Source organism: Podarcis vaucheri, assembly GCF_965113315.1.
Source record: "Podarcis vaucheri genome assembly, chromosome: 7".
Lineage (NCBI taxonomy): Eukaryota > Metazoa > Chordata > Lepidosauria > Squamata > Lacertidae > Podarcis > Podarcis vaucheri.
Window position 1 is genome coordinate 1,408,804 of NC_138765.1, and position 13,572 is coordinate 1,422,375.

The 13,572-nt window shown below is 51.2% G+C and overlaps 2 protein-coding genes and 1 long non-coding RNA gene across 3 annotated transcripts in view; 2 read left to right on the forward strand and 1 right to left on the reverse strand.

Annotated features, from left to right (window-relative positions):
• The window catches only part of LOC309537035, a 177,187-nt gene extending 164,799 nt beyond the window's left edge, over positions 1-12,388 (reverse strand). Inside the window, exon 1 of the long non-coding RNA XR_014221777.1 lies at positions 12,045-12,388. This is a non-coding gene — a long non-coding RNA (uncharacterized lncRNA). The remainder of the gene's footprint in view (positions 1-12,044) is intronic.
• Positions 1-13,572, forward strand: part of LOC309536772 (uncharacterized protein) — a 154,896-nt gene that overhangs the window by 82,059 nt on the left and 59,265 nt on the right. The window lies entirely within an intron of this gene.
• The window catches only part of LOC309536798 (leucine-rich repeat and fibronectin type III domain-containing protein 1-like protein), a 70,182-nt gene that overhangs the window by 34,954 nt on the left and 21,656 nt on the right, over positions 1-13,572 (forward strand). Inside the window, exon 2 of the mRNA XM_082231126.1 lies at positions 4,818-4,974. The gene's annotated coding sequence lies outside the window, so the exon portion shown is untranslated. The remainder of the gene's footprint in view (positions 1-4,817; positions 4,975-13,572) is intronic.

The window sequence follows — 13,572 nt, forward strand, 5'->3', positions numbered from 1 at the left end:
AAAGAAGATTCCACCTAAACATTAGGAAGAACTTCCTGACAGTAAGAGCTGTTTGACAGTGGAATTTGCTGCCCAGGAGTGTGGTGGAGTCTCCTACTTTGGAGGTCTTTAAGCAGAGGCTTGACAACCATATGTCAGGAGTGCTCTGATGGTGTTTCCTGCTTGGCAGGGGGTTGGACTCGATGGCCCTTGTGGTCTCTTCCAACTCTATGATTCTATGATTCTATGATTCTATGATTGTCTTGAATCAAAATGAGAGTATCCCTAAACATTTTTAAAAGAAAAAAAGCACAGGTCCTAAGCAATAAATGAGAGACATCAAAAAGTGCAATTGAATTGAACAATTGCCACGTGAATCATGATCTCTTAAAAATAAAGATGCAAAAAATGGACACCAATAACAGCAGCAAAGACCCCTAACCAACCCCCCAGCCCAAGAGTCTGTTCAGCAGCCTCAGCTTTTGTAGCTGGAGTCCGTCAGCGCCCCCCCCCCAGGCCAGGTGGGGCAAGGCCTGGGTCAGCGCAGACCCAGGGAAAGAGCTGGCCACTGGCCTTTCCAGGGAACAGCCTGCAGCCTGGAAGTCACTGCCACATCCCCACATGGGACTGGAAGGGCTCTTCCACAAAGCCAGGAGGGTGAACTGGGCCAAACCTTTTTCTTAGGGGTGGGGTCCACAGAGGTAGAGAAAATCAGGTGCTCCTGTATCTTTAACACGCGAAATGCAGAAATCCAGCAGGTTAAGCCTTTTCTACTGTGGAAATACAACTATTGGGGAAAGTTTTCCTTGTTGGCAATTTGTCTGAAATCTGATTACTCCCCCCCCATCCCCCACTCTGTCTGCCCCATTCAAGCGTCCCATCACAACCAAGGACACAGCGAAATAGGATCGGAGCAGGGCTGGGGTTTGTGAAAATAAGCTGCCTCAAGAGTCCTCAACGTCTTGCGTGTTTCGACTGCAGAGCATCCTCACCGAGGGAAGTCATGGATAGGGTAGAAAACTCATCTCTGTAGGCGTTTGCTGATGAAAAGCTGTGCTCAAAATGCTCAGGCCACACAGTGTGTGAAGGGCAGCAGTAGATTATTCCTGTAATTCCACCATTCCCTCCACGGTGCCCAGATAATTTTAGCTGCATGTTTGCATTGGTCCCCTGAGCCAACATAAAATCACGCCGAGTCCCTTTGAGCGCCAGCTGGCTCCACCATCTCCCGCCCGCCAGCCCTTGCTCAGGAACCCGGGCAAAAAGGAGCATGAAGAAGCACTGTCTCCACCCCACGGATCAGGACAAAACTTGGGGCGTGGTACTGAAGCCGTTTCCCAACTTCGCCAGGGCCTAGCCTCCAAGTTCTGAATCTGGTCAGGTTCAGGGAAGAGACCACAGCCAGGCAAACTGAAGCACAACAGCAGCTAGGAAGCCGGAACATTTATTGCTGCAATAAGGTTCTAATTCCCCAGCCAAAACAAGGAAGAAGCAGCCCAGAACAAAGGGCACATGGCTTCTTAAGAGTTCCCACGATTTCCCGTGGTACATTTCGCACAGCATCATGAAAACATCATAGGTATGTCACAGAAAAGGTGTGGTGTCAGGCAGAAATGTGAGAACTGGACAGTTCAAGTACCCACTTCACACAAGTCAACAAACCATTTGCACATCCCTTTGTAAGGGATGCGGGTGGCGCTGTGGTCTAAACCGCTGAGCCTAGGGCTTGCCGCTCAGAAGGTCGGCGGTTCGAATCCCTGTGACGGGGTGAGCTCCCATTGCTCTGTCCTTGCTCCTGCCAACCTAGCAGTTCGAAAGCATGAAGTGCAAGTATATAAATAGGTACCACTCTGGCGGGAAGGTAAACGGTGTTTCTGCATGCTGCTCTGGTTTGCCAGAAGTGGCATAGTCATGCTGGCCACATGACCCGGAAAAACTGTCTGCGGACAAACGCCGGCTCCCTCAGCCTATAGAGCGAGATGAGTGCCACAACCCAAGAGTCATCCGTGACTGGACGGTCTGGGGTCCCTTTACCTTTACCTTTACCATACCTTCGCACCTTCATTTGCTCTTCCTGAGTCTAATTTCCCTCTGACAACCCGTAGTCTGCTTCCTCTGTCTGGGCTGTTCACACCTGGTTTGGCAGTGGGGGGGGGCAGATGCTGAGGACCTGAGGAAACACCTTGAGGATTATGGAGTCCCAGTTCCATTCAGGCCATGAGTCAGGCCCCCTCCCCTTACATCCTGGGACCACAATTTTATTACCTTTTGGAACGAAATAAAACCATCTATTTTTGGTGAATTTCTATGTTTCAGGAAATGGGGTTTTCTTGTCTTACGGTGGCACTGGGAGCCCAGTATAGGCTGTCGAATGGAGGAAGATGTATAGAAATCAGTGGTATCTCTGTGCATGTAATGCTGTGAGCCTTTGCTCTGGAGCTGTGGCTGTTGTCGAGTCCTTACAGTGCAGCATCCAAACTCAAGGGGCCAGCGCTTCTGATGCCTTGGCTGGATACCGCCCCCCCCCCTTGTCCATACCACGCCCCACAACCTCTGCTGCATCTAGGCATGTGGGGAGCTGCCGGAAAGAGAGCCCAAGCCTTGGCCCAGCCAGCTGAGCCTGCAAGAGACAGGAATGGCCACCAAGCTGGAGGGATTTAAAAGAGGTTTTTTTTAATGGACAGAGCGAGTTTGACTGCACTGCATGAAGAAGTATCCAGCCCAGTGCTGACTACGGTGGCCCTGCAGGGTTTCAGGCTCCCAGCCGTACCTGGAGAGGCCAGCGGGATTTGCACCTGGAGCTTCCACTTGCAAGACAGCCACTGAGCTTTGGCCCTCCAGGGCTCCAGGCGGTGGGCATTACAGGACCTCCTGCCAGTGGCGGAGCTTTAAGCTCCAGCAGGGGGCGTGGCTGGCGTGCGTCCAGGGGCCTGGTGCGCCACCCACAGGGCCGTGGCACGCATCCTCGCCCCCCCCCTTTGGAAGGCTCTATTTTGGTGTTTTTTTTAATATATAAATTTTATTAGTATTTTCCACACAACAACACGAAAGATATCGAAAAATAACAAAACACAAAACACAAAAACCAACGTTCCAAATCCATATCTTAATAATATAAGCACTAAAAAGAAAAACAAACATTGACTTCCATCAGCCCCACAGCACCTCCTTTACCTCTCATTGTGTCTTCCTGTTTTCCTCTATGCTAACATCTAGATATAAATCCTTCTTTCTTATCCTTTCGCTTCACAAGGTTATTCCAGACTCCGCCATATTTCTCTCCTTGAACCTTGGCTTTTAACGTATTCATTTAGGCACTCCCATTCTTTCTTTACTTTTTGGTCTTTGTTTTATTATGTCTGCCAGTTTGGCTGATTGACATCCTGGGGGAGTGGTGCGCCGCCTGTGGAGGCGTGGTGCCCAGCGCGCGGGGGCAGCCACCATGGCACCCCACCAGGATTGTGCTGCTAGGGGCAGTGCGCTCCCCCCGCACGCCAGTGCCTTCTACTGATCCAGGGTCGTTCTGCATGTGGCGCGCCTGCTTTCGCCAGGAGCTGCAGCCTGATGCCAACGCTGCCGAATTGCGACTCTGCAGCTGCGGTTGCCATGGCGGTTGGATGTTCCCCGTCTGCTTTGTCAGGTTGATGCTCTTAATTGGCCTCCAGCCGAGACCCTAGAAATTAGCCGCGGAGAGGAAAGATCTGGTGGCAGGCGTGGCCTTCAGTGGCGCACTCACCTGGATGAGCAGCTGGGCTGCCACAGATGAGAAGCAGGTGGACCTGGGGGGGGACTGGGGGCCCCAGGGTGGCGGAGCAGGAGCCCCTGCCCTTTCTGGGACCTGCTTTCAGATGGAGCTTCTGCCAGGATTGTGCCCTTTGAGGAGACCTCCTGGCAGACGGGGGCCACTGGGGGTGGGGTGGGGAGATGCAGGGCGTGCCCCTCTCCCCCTGCTCCTTGGGGAAGGGGGGTTTGCTGGGATTGGCAGAAGACGGGAACTTGAGGTCTCCTGGGAGATGCTCCTTCTGGGAAAAGGGTCCGCTTGCAAAGTGGGGGCCTTTCAGCACCATTGGAGGAGGCTGAGCAACGAGAACTCGGCCCTCCCCACCCCAGGAGTTGTTTCTGTTGGGAAAAGTGTGCTGCGGTGGTTAGAGTGTCTGTCCAGGACCTGGGAGAACAGGGTTCAAATTTCCCCCATCTTGGCCATGAACCTCACTGGGGGGCAAGTCACTGCCTCTCTCAGCCTAACCTACCTCACAGGGTGTAGGGATGATCGCTGGGTGCGGAGCACACTCCCTGCCCGCGCATGACCTTGGGGTGTGGGGCACACTCCCCCTCACAGATAAAGCCACAGCTGTCTGAACATCGTGCCCTCTGTCTAACCTTTTGCGGTCTCAGTAGTCTGCGGTGTCCTGTCTGTAACCTTTGTCTCTGACACCTTTGTCTCCTTTGTCATACGCTGTGCAAGGGGAAAATGACGCGGTGGAAACAGGTGCCAAAATAACTTTGTACCACCCCATGATCTCGGGACTGTAAAGGTCACAGCCCAAAATGTATGTGCCTGGGTTTGCATATTGTGTCAGTAAAAGGAGCCTCCACGGAGCTGGCCGGCAGCTTGCTTGCAGCTCACCTGCATTATCAACTCCTTCCTCATGTCCCTCTCTTCAACAGGGTTGTTGTGGAGGTTAAATGGGGGGGGGGAGGAGAATGATAAATGCCACCTGAAGCTCCTTGAATAAAAAAGTGGGCTATAGATGCAATAAGAAAAATGAGCGGGCGCCTTTGTCCTCTCAGGCAAAGTTCTTTCTGACGCAGCCTCCTCTTCCCTTCCTTTCTTTCAGGAGGGATGGCAGCCTGTGAGCCCCCCCAGGGGGGCTGGACTGACGGGCGAATGGCGGATCTGTCGCTCCAAGGGCATCCTGTGTGCCTGAGCTCCTGATGACAGGCGGTCCGGGAGGCTGGAGCCGGCCGGGCAGTGAACTTGGAGATTGCTTGAAAGTAAGTACTGCAACTCCCTGGCTCTTTGGTCAGGGGCCAAGCTGGGCTCTTCTGTGGGTCTCTGGGCGGCCACCGGAAATGTCAGGATATGGGGCTAAAGGACCCCCTCCCTCTCCCCACACACATCCTGGGCATGTGGCAGGTGTTCCCTCCGGCACTCGCTCCCTCAAGGACTGTTGCCGAATTAGGTTTGATGATAAGGCGCAACTTCCCTGTTCCCCAAATTAAGGGGAAATTGCCGTGAAGGGAGATTTGAGCCTGTGCCTGCGTCAGCAAAGCTCTGCCGCGAATGCAAAGCACTCTCCCCCCCCAAAAAAAAAGGTCACCGCACCCAAGATGAAAACCCCCACCCCCACCCAGGGCTGTGTTTCGTTTTGGAGTTAATTTGCATTTTAAGCTCCTGTGATTCAATCCACCGCAGCACACCTGCCTCGTTTGCCAGCGAGTAATTAGATTGCTGTTCGGCATCTCGCCGTTCTCCGCTCTCTCGCAGCTCGATTCCGTTTTATGTTGCGGGTTTCAATTAAGCTATTAACACATTTTAGGATTCAGAAAATCGCAAAAAAAAAAAACCATTCTCTTCCGGCGGGTGAATTCGAAGGCATTTTTGTATCTGTCCAGGAGGCAAGGAGAGAAGCGGGGATGCGCTTTAGGTGACCTGGGCAATTCTGTGCGTCGGCCGGAGGAGGCGACATCGCCGTCTTTTCCAATTTGCAGGGCTTGTAATAGGAAACAGGTCTACTTGAGCAGAGCACACAGGCGCTCACCTGAGCTATAGGGAGGGCGGCACGAGGGCCATCTTTACCGGGGGGTGCAAGGGGTGCGGGACACCCCGGCACCGAATTCTGGGGGGCGCCAAATGTATACCTGCTGTATACCGGTCCCTCTCAATTGTCGGCAGTGAAAATCAATGGAATGAAAGTTGTCCCCCTCTGTTGCTCTATTATTCCATAGCATCAAATATTCCCGATGAGTCAGGAAACAAAAGCAGTTATTTCCGCTGTGTCGTTGTTGCAGGTGAGCGGATTTTGCTACCCTCGAAAAGGTCAGCAACATTGGCTTCCCTCCCCAAAAACTTTTGAGTCTGCCCACCCCCCCAAAACTAAATGTGGGAGCGCTGGGTGGATCTTTGCACCCCGGTGGGACATATGCTAAAGATGGCCCTGGGCTACACTGTGGGGAGGGGTGGCGCTTGTGGGGTGTTTCCTGTGGGGGCTTGTGGGGGGCCCAGAAGGCACTGGTTTATTTTTATTTTTCTAATAATATTTTCATTAAATTTTCAACAAAATTAACAAAATTAAAAAACAAACAACAACCACCACAACCACAAACTACACACACACATGCACACACAAGCAGTATCAAATCCATAAAATGGGATTCTCCGAACCCCATGACTTCCCTCCCCCACCCAGTTCCTTAAATTTCCTTTTCAACTGCATATCATTTCCATTCCACATTATTTTTTCTACCTCAAATTCCCTATACTATTTCAAAAGTTACAAGTGTTCTTAAAATCTTGCCAACGTATTAACCTGTTTACAAGACTTTGCAAATACATGATAAATATTTCCCATTCTTTTTTAAATTTCTCATCATCTTGATTTCTGAGCTTTCCAGTTAGTTTCGCCATTTCAGCATAGTCCATTAACCTGGTTGGCCAGTCTTCTTTGGTGGGACTGCTTCCTCCTGCCATCTGATTTCCGCCCCCCGCCTTTGAGCTGGATGCCAATTCCTGCAAGTTGCTTGGCGTTCTCACTGGTCCGGGCCTGGGAAGACCATCCTTTATGTCAGATGTTGTAAATCCAGTTGCCGGTGGTTTCTGCTGTGTAACCACTAGCTTGCTCGATATTGACATTTTCATTCCACCTTAAGGAACAGACGTGTGGAATTGTTACGTGTCACATGTCTGTTTACATTCCAGCACAGTATGTTGGGAACTTGTTTGTGTATGGCTTTTGCTTTACCCGTTCTCTCTGAGACGACACGAGAGAGAGACATGTTTCTTTGTCTTGATTTATGATGAATAAATCTGTAGTTATAGTATGACTTCACAAAGCCTCACGCCTATTCTGTGTGTGCAGTACACTCTGCTAAGAGCGTGCCCTGGCTCTTGAAGTCCGGGTCGCTGATTTATGTCGGAGCACGGTCCGATGGATGGAGACAGCACAGCTGGGGCTTATCAGCCGACCTCCTGGCCCTCTGCATGTCAGCACTCATGCTGCTGTTGTTGGCTTCCATCTGTCTCAAGAGACAATGGAGTGTGCCTCCGAGGGTGAAGTCAAGTTGCTGGAGAATCGCAGCCCCTGCCTTCCTTGCTTTTTTGCTGCATTTGTGGCACCAAAGTGATCTCCACAGAGCGCGAACGTGAGCAGGGTGTTTGGAGGCCCTGGGCTGCCCCGCTGGTGGGGTCCCAAGGAAAGCAGAGCAAAACATTTGGCACCAGCTGGGCTGCAGGAGTTGCCGGAAGGAGGCAGACAAAATGCCCCCCAGCCGCCTTAGGGACTCCCCTGTGGACTAGTGTAAGCTTTACTCCTTGGCCTTCTCTTCCCCCAAAGACCTCTCGCAAGGCAGCAGGTGAATATTCTAGAATCACAGAATTGTAGAGTTGGAGAGGGACCCTTGGGGGTCATCTCATCGTCTTGATTTCTCATCGTCTTGATTTCTGAGCTTTCCAGTTAGTTTCGCCATTTCAGCATAGTCCATTAACTTGGTTGGCCAGTCTTGTAATGGATCCAAACTACAAGAAAGAAGATTCCACCTAAACATTAGGAAGAACTTCCTGACAGTAAGAGCTGTTTGACAGTGGAATTTGCTGCCAAGGAGTGTGGTGGAGTCTCCTGCTTTGGAGGTCTTTAAGCAGAGGCTTGACAACCATATGTCAGGAGTGCTCTGATGGTGTTTCCTGCTTGGCAGGGGGTTGGACTCGATGGCCCTTGTGGTCTCTTCCAACTCTAGGATTCTATGATTCTATTCTATGATCTAGTCCAGCCCCCTGCAATGCAGGAATTACAGCCAAAAAACCCAACCTCTGCTTAAAACCCTCCAAGGAAGGAGAGTCCGCTCCACTGCTGAGAGGTTCTTCTTCTTGTTATTATTTATTTAATTTATATACCTGGAGGTCTCAGGGCAGTTCACATAAAAGGATCACAGTACATAAAATAAAAATAAAAGCAATAACCCGATAATACACACACACACACACACACACCCTGCAAAAGAGCCACATTTTAAAAGGGTATGGGATATTGATCAGGTCAGCCAAAGGCCTGGTTCAAAATGAATGTTTTTGCCAGGCGCCTAAAGGTGTATAATGAAGGTGTCAGGCGAACTTCCCTGGGGAGAGCATTCTTCAAATGGGGAGCCACAGCAGAGAAGGCCCCGTTCTTGTGTTGCCACCCTCTGGACCTCTTGAGGAGGGGGCATACGAAGGAGGGCTTCGGAATATGAACTCAGGGTCCAGGTAGGTTCATATGGAAAGAGGCTGTCCTTGAGGTATTGCAGTCCTGAGTTGCTTAATCATCATCATCATCATCTATTTATTTATTTATATCCCACCCTCCCCAGCCAAAGTGGGGCTCATAGCGGCCAACAACAATAAAAGCAACACAGTTCACATAAAATCACAATCAATTAATTGAAATACATTCTAAAATCAATTCAGAATCAAATTAATGGCAACCATTGGGCTAGAGTTCTGTGAGGATCACCAAAGTCGGGGGTCAGACTGTGTCTTGGCCAAAGGCCAGGTGGAACAGCTCCGTCTTGCAGGCCCCGCAGGGCCCTAGTCTCTTGGGACAGAGCGTTCCACCAAGTCAGGGCCACAGCCGAAAAATACCTGCCTCTGGTTGAGGCCAGCCTAACCTCTCTGTGGCCCGGGACCTCCAAGATGTTTTGGTTTGAAGACTGTAAGGTCCTCCATGGGACATGCCAGGCTTTAAAGGCTTTAGAGGTCAAAACCAGCACTTTTAATTGGGCCCAGAAACTAATTGGTAGCCAGTGCAGTCAGACCAGGATAGGCGTAATAGGCTCAAACCATCTTGGCCACTGAATTCTGCACCAGCTGAAGTTTCCAAACTGTCTTCAGAGGCAGCCCACAGAGGCAGAACACACCGCAGTAATCTAACCCTGAGGTTACCAGAACATAGACAACAGTAGTTAGGCTATCCCTGTCCAGACAAGGGCATACCTCGGCCACCAGCCGAAGCTGATGGAAGGCACTCTGGGCCACTGAGTTCTTAAGCGCCCAAAAGCTCTTCCGAATGTTGAGTCAGGATCTCCTTCCTTGTCATTTGAAACCATCGGTTTGGGCCTTGCCCTCTGGAGCAGCAGAAAATAGGCTTCACCTTCTTCCATGTGAAAAGCTCATTAGATATTTGAAGGTGGTCCTCGTGTCACACCTCCCATCTTCTCTACTAAGGGACTGCGGCTCCAGCTGCACACTTAGCACTGAGATCCTCAGGCACGGTGACCTTGGTCTGCTCCTTTGGGTTTCTCGTGCTCTCACTGCGCACGCGGGAACATCTGAAGACGGGGCTTCTAATGCGCTCCTCCCCTCTGCTTCTCCTTGGAGAAGGAGCATCGCAAGGCCAAATGGCTGGCTGGCTTCTGCTTCCCAAATACTACTGCAATGCACTCTACGTGGGGCTACCTTTGAAGGTGACTCGGAAACTACAACTAATCCAGAATGCGGCAGCCAGACTGGTGACTGGGAGCGGCTGCAGAGACCACATAACACCGGTCTTGAAAGACCTGCATTGGCTCCCAGTACGTTTCCGAGCACAATTCAAAGTGTTGGTGCTGACCATGAAAGCCCTAAACGGCCTCGGCCCAGTAGACCTGAAGGAGCGTCTCCACCCCCATCATTCTGCCTGGACGCTGAGGTCCAGCGCCGAAGGCCTTCTGGCGGTTCCCTCATTGCGAGAAGCAAAGCTACAGGGAACCAGGCAGAGGGCCTTCTCGGTAGTGGCGCCCGCCCTGTGGAACGCCCTTCCAGCAGATGTCAAAGCGATAAACAACTACCTGACATTCAGAACCTGACATTCAGTCCAGCGGTCCAAGAAGGTGGTTTCATGACGTGCAGGAGAAGGAAGTGAGGGGCAAGTGGGGCTTGTCCACCTGGGAAGGGAACCCATCCAGGAGAAGGAAAACTCTGATCCTAAGCCTCCACTGCTTTGCAGGAGGAGAAAAGGCTACAGAAATCTGGAGTCCCTAAGGCAGTTGGATGGCACCTTGCACACCTCCTTCTGGCAACTCCTGCAGCCAAACTGGTGCCAAACAGTTTGTTCTGCTTTCCTTTGGACCTTGGTCTTGTCACCTGGGCAGCCCAGCCCAGGACTTCTGGACACTCTGCCCACGCAGAGGTCACTTTGGTTCTGCTATTGCAGCGGCTTGACTTCACGCCCAGAGGGGCACTCCACTGTCACTCGAGGCAGACGGGTGCCAACTGTTGTGTGGAGAAGCTAAGAGGAGCCCCAGAGCAGCCCCTGTATCAGGCCCAAGTGGACCCACGTCCCCAGCCCCATGGCTACCAGGTTCCCCCCATGGGAAGCCCCACAAGCAGCACCAGAGGGCAACAGGCAGCCTCTCTCCTCACCGTTGCCCCCCTCCAGGGCCTGGCCTTCAGAGGGTCTGAGGCCATGCAGGGAGCACCAAACTGCTAAAGTTTTATTTCAATTAATTATTTGTATTTTACGCATTGGGACCAATTCTGACAGCTTTTAGCTTTCAGCAATAAAGATTTCATTCATTCATTCATTCATTCATTCATTCATTCATTTCACAAAGTCAAGCTGGGAGGCGGTGGGAGAGGAGGCGAGCAGGGAAGTTCTACCGGGCCCCATCTAGGCTGTTCCAGCCTGAAAGCTTCCCCACAGATTCTCCACTGGGGGGCTCCTTTCACCTCCCAGCCCGGGATAGTTATTTCTCCCAAACTAAGCAAATTGCAGGAGTCTAAACAGTCCCTTTCCTGATTCCGAATTCCGAATCTTGCTGCCTTGCATAAATAGGTTCCTCAGAAGTGGGCAGTTGCACCAACTCCCACCTCCATCAGTGAGGGATTAAGCGTTTCCAGTGAGCTCCCTCAGGCCTCCCAATTGTGCTCTGTGCTGGTTGGTCAGTTCAGCAGGCGGCAAAGCTGCCCTGGGCCACACAGGCCGGATCCTGCTTTGGTCTTTCAGGTGCCTCAATGGGAAACCCGCAAGCAAGACTGGAGCCCAAAGAGTCCTCTCCCCTTTGCCAGTTTCCAGCAGCAGGGATGCAGAAACACAACTCCTTCCAGCTTCAGAGACAGAACATAGACCTCAATAGCCCTGCTCCCCTCCAGGACTCTGTCTAATCCTCTTTTTAAAGCCACCCTAGTTGATGGCCATTGCTTCTTCCTGTGGCAAGGAGTTCCACAGTTTAACTGTATGAAAAAGGACTCTCTCCCTCCCCCCCCCACAAGCCCATCTATGCACTGTACTGTTTTCTGCTTGAGGCAAAACAGGAAATGCCACCTTGCCCTGCTCCTGCCACCACTGCTTTTTCTGCTGCCACCGTGAGCCCTGCCGTACCCTCTGCTGGTGGAGAAATGCCACCACCTCTTGCACCAGCAAGACTGTGCTGATTTCGAGTGAGAACTTGCCCCAAATGGATGTGATTTGCCCAGAATCAGTGCCAATGGCAGCAGTGGTTTGGCAGACAGGGCACCCGCGGGCATGCTTCCTGGGGGGTGTAGTGATCAGATGGGATTACTATAAGGAATTATGAAATGTGGAGCAAGCCATTGTGTCCGCGATGAAAGCATGGCGTTGACTGGGATTGATTCATTGACAATAATTTCTGATCAAATCCCACAAGCCTCTCCATCTATTGCATTTTTTCTTTACTGCCCAGTTCTCTCTGTCTGAGAAGCACATATAAGCCTTCTAGGACATAGGCTGGTTGCCGGTTGCTGCCCCAGGCATCCTAGACCATAAAAACAGTAGGCAGTTTCTTTTGATGTACCTTTCCTTGGTTTTCTTAAACTTAGGACCTGGAAATAGTTTCACAGGAAGGTGATAAAGATACCTACCGTATTTCCTTGCCACCCTTCCTCTAGTGCAGGGGTCTGCAACCTTTAAGACAAAAAGAGCCCCTTGGACCCGTTTCCGAAGAAAAAACAACCTGGGATCCGCAAAACCATTGCGATATTTAAAGCATGCGCACCGCTGCCCTCCGAACTGACAGCGGGTGGGAAGGTGACGTCGGGACGGTGCGTGACTAACGCACGCACCGCCCCCATGCGACGTCACAGCCAGTACAGCACCCGCCACAGTGGGGAGTGTCGGGGTGCACAATGCGCCTCCTCCCCTCGCTAGTATCCACCCCGGAGCCGCGGCAAAGGTGTAAAAGAGCCACATGCGGCTCCGGAGCCGCGCGTTGCAGACCCCTGCTCTAGTGTTTATTGCTTGTTTATGACCTCCAGGGTTGATGAATGCATTCTTCCTTTTTAGTTCTGTTTTAATTACCCCAGAAGTATGCATGCTTAAATTAGTTTTTTGTAGTTTATCTTTGTCCCCACGTGGGGTTTTTGAAATGCTCAGAGGAAATCTGATTGGTTCTTACGAACACTGTGTCAAAAGTTCTTTTGTGAATAAAACGACCTGGGCCGAGGGGTGGAAAGAATTATTATTATTATTGGCACCTCCTCCCAGAGTCTTGCTGGTCAAGCCTGGTGTGTATTCTATGAATCAGAGTCCAATCCTTCCTTTGCTTTGGGAACGCCACAGGGGGGGCTTCTGTCATCTGATACAGTGGCTGCACCCTGCCTCGTGGCTGGGCCAGCTCTGACTCAGCTGCTACCTGCCTTTCTCGGACGCGACTGTCCAGTTTGTGGGTGAATTGATGTCCTGCCGTGGATGTTTCTGGAATACTAATGTGACTGCCAAGTTGTGCTTGGGGGAATACCCTTCATCTTGGTTTTCTTTCTTTTTCTCGGGTTTCATAAAACAATAATAGAGTCATCTAGTCCAACCCCCCAATGAAGGAATCATAGAATCATAAGAGTTCAGAGGGACCTCAGGGGTCATCTAGTCCAACCCCCTACAACGCAGGGATATCAGCCAACACAGCCCTGACCGGTGGCCATCCAACCTCTGCTTAGGAACCTCCAAGGAAGGGAAGTCCACCATCTTCTGAGGGAGATAATTTCCACTGTCAAAATTCCACAGCTCTTACCGTCAGAATGTTCTTCCTCACATTTAGTCAGAATCTGCTTTCTTGGAACTTGAAGCCATTGGTGCAAGTCAAACCCTCCAGGGCAGGAGAAAGCAAGTTTTCTCCATCTTCCATGGGACAGTCCTTGAGATGTTTGAAGCTGGCTCTCATATCTCCAGGCTCTAAGTGGATAAGGAAAAGGCTTTGTCCGTCTCTCCTAATGCTAGAACTCATGGACAGCCAGCTCAGCTGAGCGTTGGGAGATTTGGGACAGAAAAAAGAAAGTCCTTCTTGACACAGGGCAGAGTTCAGCTATGGAACTCTCTCCCACAGGAGGCAGTTACAGGTAGGTAGCCGTGTTGGTCTGCCATAGTCAAAATAAAAAAATTCCTTCCAGTAGCACCTTAAAGACCAACTAAG